Raw genomic sequence first — 21,724 nt, 5'->3', positions numbered from 1 at the left:
GTATAAGCATCCTTTATAAGGATCACCACCATGAGTTATGGCGTATAAAGGAAGCATTTGGAGCCTGTATCGGTACAGATTAATGTTCACGAGCATTTGCCTACCCAATTCCCCAGCCGTGACGTGACGTAACATTCCTTAAACATAATACAATATAACAAAATAGGATTCATTCTTTTTCAAGGAGTATGAAAATAAGGAGATAAGTATTACTGACAATGAGACAACTATCCATTAGAGGGCAAGGATGAGAACAATTATACAGGTCACCGGGCTGTGCGCTCTGAATTAGGATTAAAAACAAATCGAGGATTTTATTTCATAGTAACTTGATGAAAGAGGTGCGAGAGTTACCAGAGGAACATTCAAACTCATATATCATCATGACAACGCCATGACTAGATAAGAAAAGAAGAAGAAAAAAACGAAAAAACAGTAGTACACAAAACACAAGATAAAAAAATAAAGACTAAACTACACAAACCCCACCAAAATCTGGGGTGGTCTCACGTGGTCTGGAAGGGTAAGCAAACCCTGCTCCACATGTGGTACCCGTTGTGTTGCTCATGTCTGTACAAACCCGAGAATAAGTCTAATTCGGTAGGTCACAATTCAATTCAATATTTTATTTACGTCTCACCTTATGTATAAAAGTTACACAATACATTTATAAAAGATACATTTTGTATACATAAGCCAATCTGTACAGATTTATGAGAGACGATAATCAACTAAAACCATATGTACATGTATATGTACATAATAAATATTAAACCTGAATGGTAAAATTATACAACAAAAGAATTTAATTATTATTTACAAACTTCTTGGTGTCTTTTAAGAATAAATTTACAGGTTTTGGCACATAGTCTTATAATATCTTGATTCGAAAATAAAAATACCATTTTCTGACAATCTGTAAAACTATTAAAATGTTCATCAATTTTAAGAGAATCAGTAAAAAGAACTTGTCTAAGATCATTATAAACAGGACAATGTTAAATAACATGATATTCATCTTCGATAGTATAAAAACCATTAAAACAACATCTCTCTTCCAGCGGCAAATTTTCATACCTCCCAGTTTCCAGTTTAAAAGGAGTCACCCACATCTAAATTTTGCAAAGGCGCTTCTTTCATAAAAAGGCATTAACAGTTTGCAGTATAGTTTTCAACAACATAATCCTGCTTAAAAATATTATAGGTCAGTCTCAATTTATTACGCCCATGTCCCCGTCTGGATTTTTGTGAAAAGGGGACGGGATTGTATACAGTTACGACATTAGTAACATACATGTATCCGCTATCTTCTGTGAAACGGATATTTCATAGCGGTCAACCAACTCTTGATGGCGTTTGTGAATGTTAGATAACGTCCATGATTGTGCTTCATATACTACACTTCCGTCCAAATGAAACTGGCAGCAATGAGACAAATAAAAGTTACTATATAAATGTTTTATGCCTCCGCCGTAGCGAAGAGGGTCATGAAGTTTTACCCATGTCCGTCCGTCCCAACATTTTTTTCCATTCTATAACTTTAGTTTGTGAAAACCAAATGTTATGAAAAAATACACAATGCTTATTACCACATAATACAGATCAAGTTTGAACTTTGGTGGCGTCACTTTTATTGTTCTTAACTTTTGCCCCTTTACAAATAGGACAATTTCTGATTTTTTCGTTTCCTTTCTATTACTTTACTTTGCCTCAACCAAATGTTTTATTAAACTTATGCACAGTGCTTATTATCACAAAACACAGATCAAGTTTAAATTTGGTGGCGTCACTTTTACCGTTCTATAGAGTTATGCCCCCTTTTCTCTTACTTTAGCTTGCCTCAACCTTATGATATGAGGCTTACGCACCATATAAATTACCACAAAACTCAGATGCAGTACAAATATAGGTAACATTGCTTTTACCATTCTTCAGTTATGTCCCTTTGTAATGTTTCATGCAAGTGGGGGCATCATCTGTATCACATGAACTCATCTCCAATTTATTTATCTCTATCTTGCCTACGACCAGCTCAATAAAATAAAAACGTATTGTCGCTGGTGTTGTGATTAGGCACTATATATACTTATCAAGGAAATATCTAGAGTGAAAGAAGCGTTAATGCTACTTCTCGAATTCCTAGCCGAATTATACTTTCTCCGACCGGTTGAATATAACGTGTGTTTTGTTTGGACTATCCACGGCTCCTTCTTAGGACAAAAGGTTAAAAAATATTAGCTATACCATATCGGCCGGCATGGAGAATCACAGAAATCAGATACCAATAAAAAAAAAATATCTATATACTAGAATGAGACTCCTGTACAATGAGCAAACTATGCCAAAAGATCGTCACTATTACTATATATATCGTAAACCTTGTGATACTTTAACTGTTTGGTGTACCTTAACTGTTTACTTCATAGTATTCAAGAGCCATGAAACCATACAAATTTGCCTCAATTCTACATTATACATGGGCAGTGCTCTGACAGATTAGAAGACAATTGATTTAAAAGTGGGAATCAAAGCAATGCTATGCCACCATAAACACATGCAGCCATACGGATACATGCAATATTTATCAAACGATTTCTTTATGAAAATATAGGTTTACAAGCAAAGGAGACGGTCACCAGCACGTACTTTCACAAATGAACCGAAAATATGGCATATGTTTTAAATATAATCTGAAATTGTTGTGACAATAACTGCATGGTAAACTGTATCATACCAAAACTTGAACCTATTAAGTGACATACCAAAAAAAAAAGGACGGACGGACAGACGGACGGACGCGAAGGCTGGCACAAACATATCAATATATCCTGTGGATACAGCAAATCAAAATTCTTCATTTGTATTTTTTTATTTTGTAGCCCTAAACCACAATTTTTTTTGGTGATTTCACTGTGTCTTTTATGTTTTCAAGTATTCTTTTTGATACGTATTTTTCAATAGCTTGAAATAATGTATAATATTAGCGATAACCTCTGATGTTAAGCTATTTTCTATATATAACAAATATAGAGAGAAAAAAAAACAGTTTTTTGTAGATTTTCAAATCCTTTTTGCCTTTCGCAACAAAGAAACATTAATTAGGTATGGGGGTGTTGTAATAATTACTTTTTTCATTATCAGGACCATCAAGTACAGTTCTGAAATAACAATTATCACTCCTATACGACTGAACACATTATTTTTTATGTTTGACAAAAAGATCCTTGATTCGATTGTGATGAAAGATGCTTTATATCATAGCATTTTCGTAAAAACAAAGAAGTATATTGAAAGGCAGTTATGTGCAGAAATGAAAGACTGGAATTGAAAGACGTCTATTTGTTATGAGAAAAGATATACTTGCTCGATTTGAAAGTAAAATAAGAGTATGAAAATGAAAATAACTTCTCTTTATTGCGTAATTTAAAAATCAAAAAGAAGCGTTAATTATATTTCCCAAAAGAATCACTCAGCACAACAAATATACGTATGCATCCAACTTGAACCATAGACGCGGCTGCGCTTGTTGCCGGCTACAATGCAAAGTTCTTACAAAATTCTACAATACTCACGTCTGAAGATCCTTTAGTGCCAATGGAAAATATATGAGCAAATGTCCGACTCACTAAAAGTAGTGCGCAAAACTTTTAATATTAATCATTCAAACAAGAAAGGTCAGAACACAGGTTCTCTTTTGTGCTGCTTCTTTTATACTAAGTTTACCCTTCTATATTTACCATTCTCGTATTGATACCTACTCTATTCTAGCTCATTTTTATTTTCTTATTTTTTTTATCGTTCTCTTTTTAATGAATCAATTATTGTTTCTTAATCATTCAATACAGATGAATTGCCAGTGTACCATGAGATAGTTTCTGTGTCAGTTGTCTTTTTTAGTGCTTTTGTTTTTAATTTTGATTTGTACTAATTCTAAGTTCCTAAAATTATGCGGCGTTCTTCTGCACATGTGATAAAGATATACTGTTGTTGCGTTGTTATTGGCTTTTTGTGTTATTTATTTATTATTTTACCGTTTTATTTTGTTTTTTAATAGTGCATTCAAGCTGGCTTTTGCATAGTTGTTGGTTTTTTTTTCATTTTTTTTTCATTAAAAATGCTATACTGGATTTCAAAAATGTCTATGATTTTGAAATACCTCATTATTTGCTGGTTATAAAATTATCCTACAACCTTGATGTGCCAGTGGTGAATTAATGTCACTCTTTGAAGTTAATCATTACATTTAAGCTCTGATTTATGTTTGCATTCTATAGATATGAGATATCATCACGCAGATATGAAATATGATTTACAAAAAAAGTATTACATGCATGCAGAAAAATATGAATACCATTATTATTCCAGTGTAGGTCGTAAACTTAAGAGGAATACGATGTTGAAAACATCTTTTTTCTTATTTTAGTCTATAATCTATACATTTTGTCATTTAAATTTGTCCGCGTTATGCCTATGACAGCTAACCTTGTTAAATAACGACATAAGAGTGGTCCTACATGTTTAAAACACCTTTGCCTTTGGTAGTCGGTTGTTTATATTGGCAATTTAACGGTAATTAATTGCTATCTGGGAGTTGTTTATTTTTTTGTGTTATGGAACAGTAAGCAATCGGGTACCTGTCTAGATGCTCATAAACCCGATGGTATACCATGACTCTGACCAGAAGGGCGGGATTGTGAATTTGACCAATGAAACATTCCCTTTGTAGATCTGTACAGTCTACGACCAATAAAGTCGCGGCTGTTAATCTTTCGAACTGATTAAACTGATTTTTAAACAGGAGTAACGTGTCCGTAGCTCCAAGCCAGCAGCAACTCTCTTTCAAATATTTCTGAAAAAGGAAACATATGCTCTTAAAGATCATATCAACTATAAAAGAGAAATGAATATGGTACTTGCAGGTGCTGGTTACAACTGCATGGTAAATACAAATTGAAGAAAAAATTGAAATGCATTGTTCATTTATAGGTGCAAATCAAGTGTGAAACAGAAATATCTGAGGAAGCACAGTCGATAGAGAAGAACATATATTACATATCAATAAATTTGGTATATTTGTACATGTATTTAGTGATATATAAGTTTCATGATTTGCATGTTTCGGTAGAACCCCTTGCACAAAGCTTTCTTCATACGACTGACGTATCAATTTTAGAAGAATGCAGCCGATAATCTGTTGTAAAAGCGACTACAAAACAACGAACATGTTGACTATACAAATTAAGCATTGTGTCTGTTTTAAAGACAACCAGAAGTGCATGGAAATATCTCTTATTTACGAGGGCCCTCATGGGGTTTTTGATTATGTGATTACTTGGCCGTTTTTTTAATGATTATTTGATTATTAAGCCAAATATTTCATGATTATTTGATTACCTAGGACTGTATTTTTAGTTTATGATTATTTGATTACTAAAGATAAGCAAATATTTAATGATTATGTGATTATATTGGCAAAAAAATGGTGATTATGTGATTACTAGGACCCCCCCATGAGGGGCCTCATTTACGCAGGTTATTATTTGTTGATACATTAAATTTGAAATGTCTTAAGGAGACACATCAATGAAACAACACTTAAAAATCAGAGGAAATGTCTTAAGGAGACACATCAATGAAACAACACTTAAAAATCAGAGAGGACATCTTAAGGAGACACATCAATGAAACAACACTTAAAAATCAGAGAGGACATCTTAAGGAGACACATCAATGAAACAACACTTAAAAATCAGAGGAAATGTCTTAAGGAGACACATCAATGAAACAACACTTAAAAATCAGAGAGGACATCTTAAGGAGACACATCAATGAAACAACACTTAAAAATCAGAGAGGACATCTTAAGGAGACACATCAATGAAACAACACTTAAAAATCAGAGAGGACATCTTAAGGAGACACATCAATGAAACAACACTTAAAAATCAGAGGAAATGTCTTAAGGAGACACATCAATGAAACAACACTTAAAAATCAGAGAGGACATCTTAAGGAGACACATCAATGAAACAACACTTAAAAATCAGAGGAAATGTCTTAAGGAGACACATCAATGAAACAACACTTAAAAATCAGAGAGGACATCTATAAGTAAACGTATGCATGATATTCAACATGTAGAATATATTGCCAATGAAGTGAGCAAAACAAGACGATATCAATTCAAATATGGTACGCTAGTAGTTACCGAAACCACCATATTAAAACTTAATCTTGATGGTGCGTTCTCACTGTCTATAAATTGATACGTCTACATCATACATGCTTTCGGGTAAAGATTGTATACCATGTTTCTTCTGTAATGCTTACAGTAAAAGTAAATAATATCAAAACTGCAAAAAAACGAAGGAAACGATCTCCTCGTGACTACCGAAGTTTTTCTAAAGACAGACAAAATAAAAAAGGCAATAACAGATGGAAAGTCCAATATTTAAAAAAAGACAACATCATTGACAAACAGGAAAAACAACGGAAAGACAAACCACAATAATAAAACAGTAAACGAAAAACAATAATTGAACTACCATGCTTAATATAGAACTTTTGTGAAAGGTTATTTATGATATATTGTTGAATATCATGACCATTTTGTCTTGCTTTTATAGGATTAATGTCGAAGAAAGAACTTCTGTGGTGTATATTTATGTTATATAATGCATGCACAACTGAAACCTACTAATGAAACCTATAAAAAAAAGCTAGAGTTTCTGATGTGTAAGTGACTCTTCGTCCGTTTTTAAATTCAGTTACAGAAAGAAAATCTAATGAAAACATAAATCCATATTACACTTGCTTCAATCGTGAATTTTAGTATGAGAAACAAAAACATAAAAAGTATTACTTGATCGCTCTGATTGTTTTGTAGTTTTAAAAGAAAGTCATAAGAACAACAAATCAATTTGACAAGCCATTATGGTATACTTAACTTCTCACTTACGGGACTAAGTTTAATGATTATTATTGAACCTCATCACACACATGGTGTCATCATGACAAATAAATTCACACATACTAAAAACATTTACAACTTTAATTTTTCATGTTTTATTCACCGTTTTTATTTTTATTGCCTGATAAAAGCCCCGATAACAATTAGAGCAATTAAAAACATTATAGCACGTTCCGTGTTGAAAAGCTCAATACTGGTGTTACAAGGATCCGACCACTGCCGCTGGTCAAATAGAATGGACAATATGGTTTTGGCTATTTGATCTCTGGTTTTATTTCCCCCTTTCTTGTTAAAACGGGTTTTACATTCAAATGAGAAGACTTTGAAATCTTGTTAATCCTGGTCGTAACTTTGAAAGTTACCTTTGTAAAACTTTTTAATGACAAATTTGTAATTTATGACCTGCCTATCGGCAATTTTGAAATGCACCCGTTTTGATTCCGCTTCACTCAAAAGCAAAAACTTCAGTTATTTTGGTTTAAATGTTCCTTGCATCTTTGATTGGAAACAAGAAAATTTATTGAAAAAATGTTATATAGTTTTAAATAATAGTATATATAGAGGATGTTTAATTGTGTTAGGGCCTTAAGAGTAAGAAGTGAGTATACATATTCTTTTAGGGAAACTGTTCTTATTTTTATTTGTAAAGATTTTTTCTGTATACTTTTAATATATTTCTTCTTTTTTGGGGGCATTTTTAAATAAAAGCATTATACGTGTTTCTCGTTTCTTGTTTTTTTTATATAGATTAGACCGTTGGTTTTCCCGTTTGAATGGTTTTACAATAGTAATTTTGGGGCCCTTTATAGCTTGTTGTTCGCTGTGAGCCATAGCTCCGTGTTGAAGGCCGTACATTGACCTATAATGGTTTACTTTTTTAAATTGTTATTTGGATGGAGAGTTGTCTCATTGGCACTCACACCACGTCTTCCTATATCTATATGATTTCATTTAACTTGTCACACTATTTATACTTTTTGTCTAGTAATTTTAGTTTATGTCAAATGAAGACTAGTCCAAAAATTTAAAAAATTTAAAAACATGGTTTATTGTTCAAAGAAAAACAAGTTTATGATCTACTGTTTGCTTTATGTTGCTTACCACGCGTTTCAATATGATGGTAAAACGAGAGACACTCGGCATACAAGTGTAAATATGTCTCTGGTAAAAAAAACTTACATTCTATGTATCCATTTGAATTCATTGTCAATTATGGGAATCACATACATTTTGTTTGATTACCAGTATATAGGGAGTTTCAGTGTGAAGTTGAATTTAAATTGTCCCGATATTCGATTTAGATTCAATGGTAGGATTATTATTCTTATAGTCCGAGATTGACATATATAGGACCATTGTGATGCTCTGTATTTTGTTTGTCTGAGTTGTAAATGTTGTTCTTGGAGATGATTTATATCGGTACCGTGGCTGTTATCCAATTCATTCATTATTTTACAAACGGTAATGTTCTTCAATCAACATGTCTAAATAGTCAATGTTTTTTGTGCAAACCCCAACATTTTATCATAGTTTATGTGTAACAAAATCGTCGTCGATCGTGCTAAATGAAATTTTTTTGTAAAATTTGAAATAAAACTTGCTTGAAACCAAAATACTAGTTTCACCAGAGACATATAATACAATATATATACAATATATGTCTCTGGTTTCACCATGATTTAATGCTAAATAAATTCAATCTCGGGAACTGCGATTCTTGGCTGGTGTTTGTGTTACACCAATTTTTAATTCTTTATTCGTGTTTTTCGTATCAAAGAATGATGGTCTGCATATTAAAGCATAATAAATCCAATATTTTTTTTGTGGTTTTCTTGCAGTTTGAATCAGACGAAATGTGCCATATAGCTTAGATCATTTTAGAATTCTACACAAACATCAATTTTACCCCAGCTGGGCCGGATTATTTGATAATATTTTACCGGCGCAAAGTCTATATTTTTCATATCAAAAATTTACTTTAAAACGTTAATAAAACATGAATATTATTACATTTCTAATATTGCTTCTTTGGTACTGAATGAATCGTGGATCGTTTTGATTTAGATTGTCTTTGACTTATTCCCCTTTTACCGGACAATAAAAACCGCGGGAAACCTGTTACAGTTATTTGGAGTTAGCTCCCTTGAGCGTACATGCAACCAGGAGAGTCCCGAGAAGCTGTGCTCTTGATTTGTGTCAGCTGTATTCACTTATTTGGTTCAGTTTGTTAGATAAACTCTAGTAGTCTCAACGAAAACTTAAATGCATTATATACTGTTATAAAGAGAACGTAAAAACTGTTCATGTCTCTAATTGAGGCAATAAAATATCTCTGGTCACTTCTGGCTCTGTATCAGTTGGGACTGTCTAAAAACTTTTTCTGTGGTAAACTTGTTTCAAAATGTTTTCCTTGAAAGTTGTCTCATTTCGTGTTTCACTGTGAAATTCCCGGCGAAGTGTCGTCTGTATACAAAATGGATCAGATTTTGCTAATTTTAAATTGAGTTATCTCCCTTATCTCACATCTGTCCCATATTTCTCTGGCATATAATTTTGAGAAAAATTTAAGTATTGGAACAACACATATTAAAATATTTGAGATCATTTTCAAATTACAGCATTTTGTAAAGATTTATTCTTTAAATAATTTACAAAATCTAAATGGAAAAAAAGGTGAGCAGAAATTTTAATCATTAATGCCACATTTGCACTTTTGTGATTCAAAAGTTAAAAATCAATAATAGAAAATTAAGCAAAGGTATTAAAGTAACTGCAATAGATGTGACCAAAAGTATTAAAGTAACTGCAATAGATCGTGACCATAAGTATTAAAGTAACTACAATAGATCGTGACCATAAGTATTAAAGTAACTACTGTGTGTAACAATAGATCGTGACCATAAGTATTAAAGTAACTGCAATAGATCGTGACCATAAGTATTCCTCACTTGAGTTTTCCCCCTATATATTTTATATAAAACTACCTACATTTTTTTCAAAAAAATAATTTGGGGTCAGTTCTGGTTTGTTTTTAAGCACCTTGATACCAATTGAAGCAGAATTGTCACAGGTTTATTATTTTATTTGGTTGTATTTTTGTTGTTGATTATTGTCATTTTCACATGAGATAAACACATATTATTTTCTGTTCAGAAATTTGCTATATATATATATTCAACTAAATTAAATTATTAAAATTTATTTGTTCAAATCAAGAGAAAACAAAAACAACTGACAACAAAACTGGAGCCAACAAACAAATATTTTTTAATGGACAATTCCCTCTGTCTTTTTATAATGCCTTGTTTATAAAAATCCAACCATAAATGCCTTCAAATTTTTTTTTTGAAAAAAATGTGTTTTTATATGAAATAATAGCAAATAAATGCAGGTGACATATACTTTTGGCCAGGTACTGTAACTGTTACTATAGATTCTAGAATAACCTGACTGAGGCTGGTAAAAGTATTTAGTTTAACCAAGGATTTTACAGTGAAAGTCTTAGTTCTTGAAAAAGTCTTAGCAGTCTAAACCAGAGTCAATTCAATACTGCAGCTAAAACAAATCTTTTTGTTGTCTTTATTTTCTTACAAACTAGTATTTTAGACGTTTTATTTTTCAATTCCATGTCCAACATTTTCTTCAGTCAGTTGTTTTGGGATTGTAAATAAACTTAGCTGCTTAGCTAAGAGATTATTAGATCACAGAACATTTGTTTTTTTGTATTCCAAGCAAAACTTTAAAGGGCTTGTTAAACCCTGTCCAACCCTATTTTTAAAGCTTGATACATAAAAGCAGACACTACATGTTCTAATTATGAAATCTGTAAGTAAGGGACTGTATTCTTTATGCAAAGGTTGTTTACTTCATGTGAGCTTTGGAAACACTTTGAAAATAGGGTAACCTTTCTAATAAGACACTTTAAATTTGATCATTGGTTCTGTCTGTCAGGTTCAATTGTTGAATTTTTCTTTAACTTTCAAACAAAAAACAGAAGATGAGGGACACCACATTCTTTTCAATTGTCCTAGTATAAACTTTTATACCCAAGTCAAATAGTAATATTACTGAGATATCAAATTGACCCAATGTACAGTAGCTGTTTGATTATCTTATGATTAATAGTACAAATCAACTTTCCATTGTCCAGTTTTAATTGAAAAGTTGTTACTTGTAACAAATGTCAAAAACTGACCATTGGTCCTTAGTAGTTACATCACTGGTTTACTCACCTGTCTAAATGATTGTCACTGATTTCCTGTCCTTTCAATTTTTCTAATGATTTGTTCTAATTTGTACCCTTGTTCTCCCTAACAGATTGACGAACGAGCCGCCAAAAGTTTGAAGAAAAAATAGTAAGCTAGCTCAAAATAGTCATTGTCATTTGAATTTTTGATATTGGACAGCAAGAGGAGTGTCCAGCCTTTGATCTTGCAAAAAAAGAATAAGGTAAAGTTTAACACCTGTACATCACCTGTGACCACTTGAAAGTATTCTTAGGACAGACAAATACTCATCTTTTAGATCTTAAGTACGGAATTTAATTTTTTCTCATTTAAGTACTTAGTTATACTTATAATCTGGCTAATGGTTTCATAAAATCGTCCAAATTCTGTGCATAGATATAAATATGTAAGTTAAATTTATTTTTGATCGATTCCTACTCCTTTACTTTTCATGTTTGTAGTTTCTGTGAGAGTGAAAAAAAAATATTGAAGAAGTGCCAAGTTATTTTTGAAAACTTGCTCATAAATTTAGTAAAATACAGGAAAAAAATAAATATATGGTACAAAAGGGTTTGTTTATGATTTGCAAATGTAATAAATTAAAAATAGAATAATAATATTTAAAATAAATTGTCAATTAAAAGTATTATATGTATACAATGCTAAAGAATTGAATTATTTTACTGACAGTGAAGAGCACAGAGTATTTGTTTTTGCCATTCTTCCTGCAAAATTACTGTTATCAGCTAAAATAAAACTCAAGGTTTCTAACCTAAAGCAGAAAAGCACAATTTTATTTAAATTTAGTACATTTTCTATAATTTACGAGTGAAAGAGAGATTGAAATCTCATAGTTGCTATCAGAGGGACAACTGTAGTGATTTAAAATTATATGCAGAATGTGTAATATCCTCTGTAATATCATCTGATGAAATCAGAGCTGCTACAAGCAGTGAATAATAAGAAATATTATCTTTTTAATTTCTGTATTTTTAATGAAACCAAATTATACAGATCAACTTGTCGCCTCACATAATTACCTACACATTCAAATGAAAATTCATGAAGAATATGTTTTTGTCTGCTAATAGGTTAAGATGACAAGCAAAGATTATAACACTATTCTTTCTTTTTATCAATTTAGTTTGAAAATAGATTTTTAGGTCAACCTAGATAGTTAGATAATACCTTTAATAACTTTTAAATCAAATTTCAGGTTGCAAATTGAATTAAGTTTAGTTTTTCAGAAATTTTGACAAATAAGTGAAAAAACTTAGATTTTTACACTTGTTGTTTTGATGATTATCTGCAGTGGTAATTGTTATTTTGTAACCTTCTTGTTTATCCGTATTTTTGTCTTGTTATCATTAGAACAATCTAAACCTTTAATAATTACCCCTTTAAATTGTTTGTCAACTATAACAGGGTAAAACGAAAGCACTAGGTTATCAGGTGGATATAAGTTTCAACCAATTGAGTCTCCTTCAAATGACAAAATTTTAACTTTTTTTAAAACTCTTTGATTTTGTAAAAGATATTCAACAATTACATGATACAAAATATGTATCTCTTGTTTCAACACCGATGTAGACCAAAATTAAAACAAGGAAAATGATATGCCTACTATTTTGAAATATTACAAGAAAATTGTACAAATGACAAAAGTTAGACAGTGTTGTTTCTTAAAATACAACAAATCAAAATGAGTATATTTTATAGCTTTTGAGGAAAATCATTTTAAAGTTTTAAAATAAGATGGTTTAGTTTAATTTTAGGGAGGCTGGTATTGAATTGCATCTCAATGACCAAAACACTTTTTATTCAAGCTTATGAAGACTGAGAGATACTGAAATGTTAGGTTAAATTGTCTTGTCATAATTTCAAACACATAATTTTTTTAATGTACCACACATTCTATTCAGCAGCCAAAATAAAATGCTAATAGACCTTCACGGAATATTTTATGTATTTTGTTGAATATGATTATAGGATACATATAGAGATTTGTATTATTGCTGTTGAAAGGGATGCTGAATGATTTCATAAAACTTGAACCATAAAGAGTTCTGAAGAGTCGGCATTACCACAAAGATCTGTTTCAGGTAAGTGATTTATAAATTAATCATTTGTGAATAAAACAGCTGACAGATACAACAAATATTAAAATTTGATTTATAAAATGAAGTGGATCTGACTTATTTTGAAATGTCCTTGTGAAATCAACCATGAGAATCAATTTGTAAGGTCAAAATGCACAAAATTGAAATTATTAAAGGATTAACTAAAATGAGAATTATATGTTACTTTTGACTTCAACTGTTAGAAATTGGCGTCTAAAAAATTTGAAGTGTCTTTTTTTTAATAGAAATTGTTTTTTTGAAGTGGCATTTTAAAGGATCATTTTATTTGAAGGCAGGTATTAGCTTATAGCAATGAAAGAGGATTACACTAGAGTTAGTTCTGATAAAATATTTATTCTTGCCTATGCTGTGCTCACAGTACTATTTTCTTTCATGGAGGATTTGTCACTAAAAATTAATTATATCTTAAAATTGCCTGCAATCTGCAAACTATAAAAACCTTTGGTCTGTAATAACCTTTGCTTTATGATAAATGCTGTTCATTTCTACCATATGCTCTTGTCACACTGCTATAAGCTATGAAGTACTGTGAACCATATTTTAATCTATTCGCTCAGATTGCATTGTTATATTGTCAACTGCTGAAATTATAGTGGCTAATATGAAAAAAAAACTATTTAGAACTATCATTTTTCTGTGGACGAATTGCTTTGCCTGAAAATTTTATTTTGAGACTTTTGGTCTTAAAACTAAACACAGATACAGTTGTCAAATCTTGATTATTTATGGGGAAAATTATGACATTCTTTCAGCGAAAGTTAAATATATATAATGAATGATTTTAAGTGATTTTAATTTAGTAAACAGAATATTGTAACTGACCAATTTATGTGGTTGCTAACATTTTTAATATATATCTGAAATACCTAAAGTAAGTAAAATGTAATTGAATAACATAACTTATTTATGTTGATAAAGAATATTATACATATGTACATTAAGTTAAACATTATTTTGGGTGCGCTATCTGAAATGGATCCAGGAAAAACAAAATGAGTAAACAAGCATCTGAAAACATTAAAATATACTTTAAACAGATCTCAAAGAAAATCTGTTATGTAAAACAATTACCTAGAATATTTTATCATCATTGAAGTAACCTAGCTAATAAGCCATTAGAGTTTTCAATGCTTCACATTTATAAAACATCTTATCAGTAAAACATTATGAATTTTTACATAAGCATTATATTTCATCTTTCTGTACTTTACATTAAGATTTTGTTAAATACCACTCTTTAATATCAAAAGACAAGATATCCATGTAAATATTTACATTGTGACCTTACTAGTGTATTGAAGAATTATAAGTGTTCATAGATGTACATTATAATGAACTTGACACCTCTGAAGTTCCTTATATCCCCCAAATCTAATTATATTAAATAAATACAACACTTAGATGGGTAATTCACAACTTGATGATGAAATCTGAGTCAAATTAACCATCAAAAACAAAAGTTATTGAAAACTATGCATCCTCAATAGCAATTTGAAGTGGACATTGAAAGATTAAAATTAAGTCAATATTTATACACAAAATGGTTCTTGTTTCCAAAAGAAATATTAAGAACAGCCTTTGATGTATAGCAACCATTTAATAAGTGATATATTGATAAAGTTTGCAGTGACCCTGGAACATATAAATATTAGATATACTGTTCCCAGAGTGACCCATTAAATATTATCCCTCTATATAAAACTTTTAATACAATTCTAAGAGTATTTACTTCTTTGCAATATTATATTTGTTTGTGTAAAGAACTAACTACTAGTTCATTTTATGTGGACATCAGTTTCTGTATAAAGACAAGTTTGACACAGTTATAAGCAGTTTAAAGAAGTGTTTTCCCTATCTGATTTTTTTTGTCACCCAAAATGTTTACAGTAGAAAATTGTGTTGTCAAATATTTCAGTTTGAGCATATTTTGTCACACAAATAATTACACAGGTTGAAACAATTGGATTTCATTTTGTTTTGCCCAAAGTATATAAAGCTGCTTTTTGTTCATAAAGAATGTTGCTTGCAATTAGTATTTGTATTCAGATAAGTATCTATAATCAAATCTTTTTCTTGGACCCAAATTCTTTTCTTTATGATACCAGATAAGCCAAAAGGGAAGTAATTTACTGTGTAAATTTGCTTGTATTTTGAGTTTTAAAAAGACTAGGTGGTACAATGGCAATGCCACTGAAGTTGGTTTGTCCAGCGCAACATGTTTAATGCATAAAAATTTCCCCCAGTTTTTATGTCCCACCTAGGGGCATTATATTTTTTTGGTCTGTTCCGTTTGTCTGTTCTGACATCCATCTGTCTGTCCTCCTTCAGGTTTAAGTTTTTTGTCAAGGTAGTTTTTGATGATCAACTTAAAACATGTTCCCTATGCTACAATCCTTTTGATTTTAATGCCAAATTAGAGTTTTGACCCCAATTTCATGGTCTTCTGAACATATAAAATGATAGTGCAAGTTGGGAATCCATGGACTATGGACACATTCTTGTTTGGTTGAATATAGTCCTGTTTAATTCTAGATCTATATTTTAATTAATCATAGATCAAAGATATTCTTATAATTAGTGTTCTAGATTTATTGAGGCATCATAACAATCAATTTATGCTTGTTGAAATGTGTTGAGTTAGTTCTTAGGTCTTAGTGGTTGCTTCTTCAGTTTACTGCTGTAGTCATGTATTGCAGACACATTATATAAATTTCCAACCTTAATTATCTGCAGAAAGCAGAATAAGCATATAACTTTCCAAATCTTTTATTTATGGCAGAAATGGTGTTGTTTTTTGCATGCATGACTTTAGTTCATTATAGAATGATACTTGCATGTTTTGCTGTGATGATATATTAATGTAAGAAACAACTTTGCTGTTTAGTGAGAAGAAAGCATTTCAACAGTGTCATGTGTTAAATGTGAAATTGTCAAAACAAGAATAAAAAAATCTCATTTATTTTCAAAAGATATGTTTCAGTCTGCAAAAACATGCATAATTGTTTAAGCAGGGTAACTGGTAGTCATCTGTTTTTAAATTGACAGACTTCTAAGATGTAGGTGTGCAGGGAAACTATAACTATAAGAACAAAGTGATTCAATACAGCCATTTTCAACAAGCCTATACAGTGTTTATTGGTGTAATAATTTTCTTTTTATTTTGTCATTTTTCAATATCCTTCTTGGTATGGTCATGCCTATGGCTGGTTGCGGATGATTCAGTTCTGTCCAGATGCCATTGATAAGTTCTATCCTAGTGCCTATTTCAAGTCTTTTCCAGTAGCTGAAGTTCTAGGCCTGTCCAGTTGACATTGGTTTAGCCCAGTCAACAATGATCTATGATTTAAAAAAAATCTCACTTCATCCCTCATTGGAATTATCTCAAAAAGCAGAAATGACAACAGTTTTAAACGATATTGACTCTCGTATGGTATTATCATATAATATGCTTTTACCTATTTTACACTGTTTTAAAATCAGAAAGTCTGCTATGCCATAATAATGGTAATTTATATAGTATGGAAACATGTTATGCAAAAGCCATTAAAGAAATTTCAATTTTTATTGACCTTTTAATGAACTAAGTGGTCAGTTTCACTCAGAATGTTTTAGAATTTTCACCTCAGACAAAATATTTGTCTATTCACATTATGATGCCATAAATGTGTGAATATAGAGAGAAAGACTAAATGATGAAGTAACAAAAAATCAGACATTGTTTTTATTTCAAGTTATATAAGGTCCCCCATTATAGTCAATTTTTATTGTTTCCCAATCAAAACCTCAGACACTCGGTAATAAAGTTTTAACAACAATTCTGGTGTTTTGAGAGGAAATATTAGCTTAAGATTGAATTAACTAATACAATGGACTTTTGAAGGAGTTAATTAAACAGATTTTATTTTTGCCATTTACACTTAGTTGTGATATAGTATTTAGTTGTTGTTCTTTTGTATGTTATAAAAGGTATTTAGTTATGTAATCTTTAATTGAACAATTTTGTTGATCAATGCTTGATCCTCTCCTGTCTTGAAGAATACTCCAGGTAACTTAATTATTGACAGGTAAAAATACAGGTAGGAATTGGTGAAAAGATGAAATCATAGCTTTTATAAAAAAAAAAACTACTCTCATTTAACTGAAAGTGATAAAGAAGACTTGTGTTAAGAAAATTATTTGTTTTTTGTTGTATTGACAATAATTATCAAGACGTTGATCGCTTATTTAAGTCGTGTCAGGCAGTCGTTTAATTTAATTAACAACAGGAAATTACAATAATTATACAAAATTAAATCAGGTAGGTAAGATGTCTGCAGATAAAAAATAGACACTGTAAAAAGGTATTTATGTATTGCATAGTGAAAATTGAAAATTAAGTAATTACAATGTCTTACTACTAATTGGTGTAGCGATTTAAAGGATATTTTCTACAAGCTTGAATTAGGACATTATTACGAACTGAAATTACAGGTTGATATGTCATTGGTGGAACTTAACATTTCACGTTTTTATTCAGACATTTGGAGTAATTCTATCGAAAGCGTCTCAAAATTACGTACCTATAAGACATTCAAAACTATTTTCGAAACTGAACACTATATTGAATTAAATTTAAGTAAAATTGAACGGTCGTACTTGGCACAGTTAAGATGTGGAATTTTACCATTAAGAGTTGAAACAGGCAGATATTCAAGTGAAAAACCTGAAGAAAGACTTTGTATTTTTTGTAATCTTCAAGAAGCCGAAACTGAACTACACTTTATCTTTAATTGTCCGCTTTATTTGAATTGTCGAAATAACATTTTTGGTGAACTTTTAACTACAGAACTCTTCTTAGATCTGAATCATGAACAAAAACTGAACATTTTAATGTCTCTTCACACAAGAAAATTAGCAAAATATATCGTTCGTGCATTTCATATCCGACGTCAGGTGCTATATAATCTATGAACATTTAATTTTTGTGTATATTTATTCTAACTTTTTGAACTTTAATTTCAAATGATTTGAGAAATTGTGTATATATACATGTATAACGTGATTATGTTTAACCTTACTGATATTTTAAAAAGGTGACTTATAGGTCCAATGGGCCGGGTGTAACTTTGACTATAAACTTTGTAATTGTATTATATTTATGTTCACAAGTCACTATAATAAACAAATTACTTACTTACTTACTTACTTACTACATGGGATTTTTTTTGGAATACAACCAAATTTATTACAAAAAAGGTAGGATAGTTTTTATTTGTTGTTTTTTCCTCACTATATTATAGTCAAGTGTCAAAAATATCTTGTCTTAATTTTAATGTTTTTTTTAATTAGTAAAAAAAGGTACACTTTATTATTAATAAATATTTTAAAATATATACTTAATGAAAACATTTACTTTTTATAATAGAATGCATTTCATAAATACCTTTAATTGAGGGGTTTTGAGATACGTTTAAGTTATTTTTTTGTTTTAAGGAAAATACTGTCAAACAAGATTCATTTTGAGAATAAGGGGATTTACCTGAAGTTCTTAAGCTAAAATCATAATTTTTTAATACTCAATAGTTTTAAAACAATGAATTTATGAAAAAAAATTCCTAATCCAAATAATATTTTTTTCTGTTTCACTTGCCCTCTCCCCCTCTTTTCATGCAGACAACAAATAATAAAAATGTAAAGGATGGTATAGAGGTATATAAGATTCTAGGTATAGTTATCAAGAATTATTATCAGTACATATTAAGACTTCAGCAGAAGTTTGTGTTAGCCAAAATACTAATTCGTAATCAACAGTTGAAATAAAAGCTGATTTAAAAAAAATATTTACACATATTAATCTGTGGTGAAGGTTGTAAAGCCAGCTATCTGATTTAATTGTATTTTTTCAGGCAAAGTTTTAAAATCTGTTTCATATACAAAATCATTTTCCCAAATAATCAGAATCAATATTTTTACAATTAACAACACAGCATTGTCCAAGAAAACAATCAAAATCACTTTAAACTAAGGCAGGTGATGGATTTTATTGCAGAACATATCCCGATTTATGGTGATTTACATAAAAATGTCATAAAATACCTTATAAATGACCAAGATTTGATAGATTGGTAACAAAACATGGACATGCTTATTTCATTGAATACAATATGGCAGACCTATCTTGTCAATAGTATAATACTTTGATCTCTTTCAGTCTGGCCATCGATAATTGGATAGTTGGTTCTTCACTGTAAGTTTTCAGTCGTTACTAAAGAAAAAGGGGGGTTAAGCCATTTTTGCATCCCTTTGATTAGAAAACCTCCATTGACCTATAAAGGTTTGAAAATGGTCAAATGCAAGCTTTTCGAAACTAAAAGATAATATATAGATAATATGAATGCTATAAATTTGGGTGTGCAAATCTACCTGACTTTTAGTGTGAAACTTCAGTTGTTTTGCACACTGAAAAAAGAGCTAAAATTTTGTGTTCTGATGAACACTTTTTAAACACTCATGTACTTTACAACTCTTTTGTTAACAATTTAAAATAAAGAATAAGCTAAGTGAATGACTAATACATTAATTTTCCATATTATTTTTCTCATTAATCATAAAAACGTTCTCCCAATTTGTCTTTTTATAATGTTTTACATGGTAAATTAGCAGGCAGTGATGTTATTTCTGACATAAGAAGGACAGTTAATTACTCACTGTTAGATAAACTAATGAATTATCAACCATTTAATTACAAATTTTATCGCTAATCATATTTCAGATTAAGATGAAACGCAGCCTATATATTCCTGCTGTGTCCATTATTATTAGGGAGGTGTGTTAAGCACTACGGACAAAGGGTTTGGATGTTGCTTTTGATTTGTATTCATTAGGGGTTGCATGTGTTGTTTCTAGAAATTCTTGTTTTCTTTTCTTATCTGTGTTATCTTGAAATAGAGCAAATAGGGGGAGGGAGAATATCTGTAGCCTTAGGTATTGATGTGTCAATGGTTTCTCACATATTTATATTACATAAAACAAAGTTACAAAATTTTAAATTATTATTTTACTCTTCATATTAGCTTTATAATTGTCATAATCATAGAAATCATTCACATACAAATGCCTGATATATTCCCTGCGTCTCCTGACATTGTGAGAACTCTTACAGCAAAGTTTTTAGTGGATTATATTTACATGATCAGAGCCAGTCTTAAACTTTATGTGAATTGTGCTTCTTTGAATGGACAGAAAAGCCCTTAAAAATATAATAGTTAGTTACAAAAAATGTATTTGAAAACTGCCTAATGAAAGATCTCCTTATTTCCAGCATAAAGCGGATGATTGTTGAACACATTTTCTGGAGTTATTGTTCCCTGACTGGACATTTTAGCTTGCTTTACAACAGATTAATTGAAAAAGTCTTTTCCTACTGAATTGATCATATAAATGTTAGAGACCCATTTAATGTATCCATTAAGTACATCATGAGAAAAAAGGCTGCTATTCTATCATTTAATATTTTCAAAAATACAGACACCTTTTATATAATTCTCCCCCATTATAAGTATTGTTTTGCAGTAGTATTTTGTCTGTAGAACCCCAACCATGCAAAACCTTTATGGGTAGTAAAGGCTGTTATAAAACCCTAGTACATTTTTTTTTTTCAAACGTCCAAACATCGTGGTGATGTAACTGATAAAAATCACTCAATCAATCCTCCATCTCTTTCACATACTAAGCAATTGACAGGGTTAGTAACATCTTGGGATTAGATCTACTTATTGCAGAATATTCAATGAATATACATTCATCGTCTAATTGAATATATCGGGTAATCGGATATTTTTAGCTGACATTTTGGGTATCCGATTGGCCGGAGTCTACTGTAGTATAAGTATTGAACTTCATTGGGATTCAAAACCTCATATTAGCTCCAAAATCATTAACTATTTTATCCAAACTCACAGAATTGATGGATATACTGCAATAATTGCCATTGTCTATGACCTTCACCCATAAAAGGAATGATTTAAGGTTTGAAAGGGAACTTTATAATGTAGCTTTACTGTGTAAGATTCTTGCAGATCTACCATGTTACAGGTGACCACTACTTTAAAGCATGGACTTTTCAATTTATGTCTAATAATGATTAGGAGTCTACTTTAGCACTACATTTTTTGCAACTTCTATTCCCTTAACGCTTAAAGCAAGGTAGATCTTTGGAAGTTATATTTAAAGTATCTGAATATAATTCTGATTCTGTTTTTCATTTCATTCATGCTAATGTAATTTTTTTCAAATTGGGTTGTGATGAAATAAATATAAACTCCTAGATTTCAAGCAAGTTACATAATAAAAAAACAATACTGCTTAGTTTTTTAAAAACAATTACCTATATGCTGAATGATCTAAAT

At 30.5% G+C, this 21,724-nt stretch overlaps 1 protein-coding gene across 4 annotated transcripts in view; it reads left to right on the top strand.

The window, feature by feature from the left end:
• The first annotated feature begins 9,094 nt into the window (after window positions 1-9,094).
• LOC139485014 (protocadherin-9-like) overlaps window positions 9,095-21,724 on the top strand; it is a 44,351-nt gene continuing 31,721 nt past the window's right edge. Inside the window, exons 1-3 of one of the 4 annotated variants that reach the window (XM_071269110.1) lie at window positions 9,095-9,165; window positions 11,288-11,419; window positions 13,186-13,298. The gene's annotated coding sequence lies outside the window, so the exon portion shown is untranslated. Of the gene's footprint in view, window positions 9,166-11,287; window positions 11,420-13,185; window positions 13,299-19,527; window positions 19,564-21,724 lie in introns of those variants that run through there. The other 3 variants (XM_071269112.1, XM_071269111.1, XM_071269113.1) reach the window with 3 other exon arrangements.

Source organism: Mytilus edulis, chromosome 8 (genome assembly GCF_963676685.1).
Source record: "Mytilus edulis chromosome 8, xbMytEdul2.2, whole genome shotgun sequence".
Classification (NCBI taxonomy): Eukaryota; Metazoa; Mollusca; class Bivalvia; order Mytilida; family Mytilidae; genus Mytilus; species Mytilus edulis.
The sequence above is the reverse complement of the archived record's forward strand: the minus strand, read 5'-3'. Positions and strand labels throughout refer to the sequence as shown.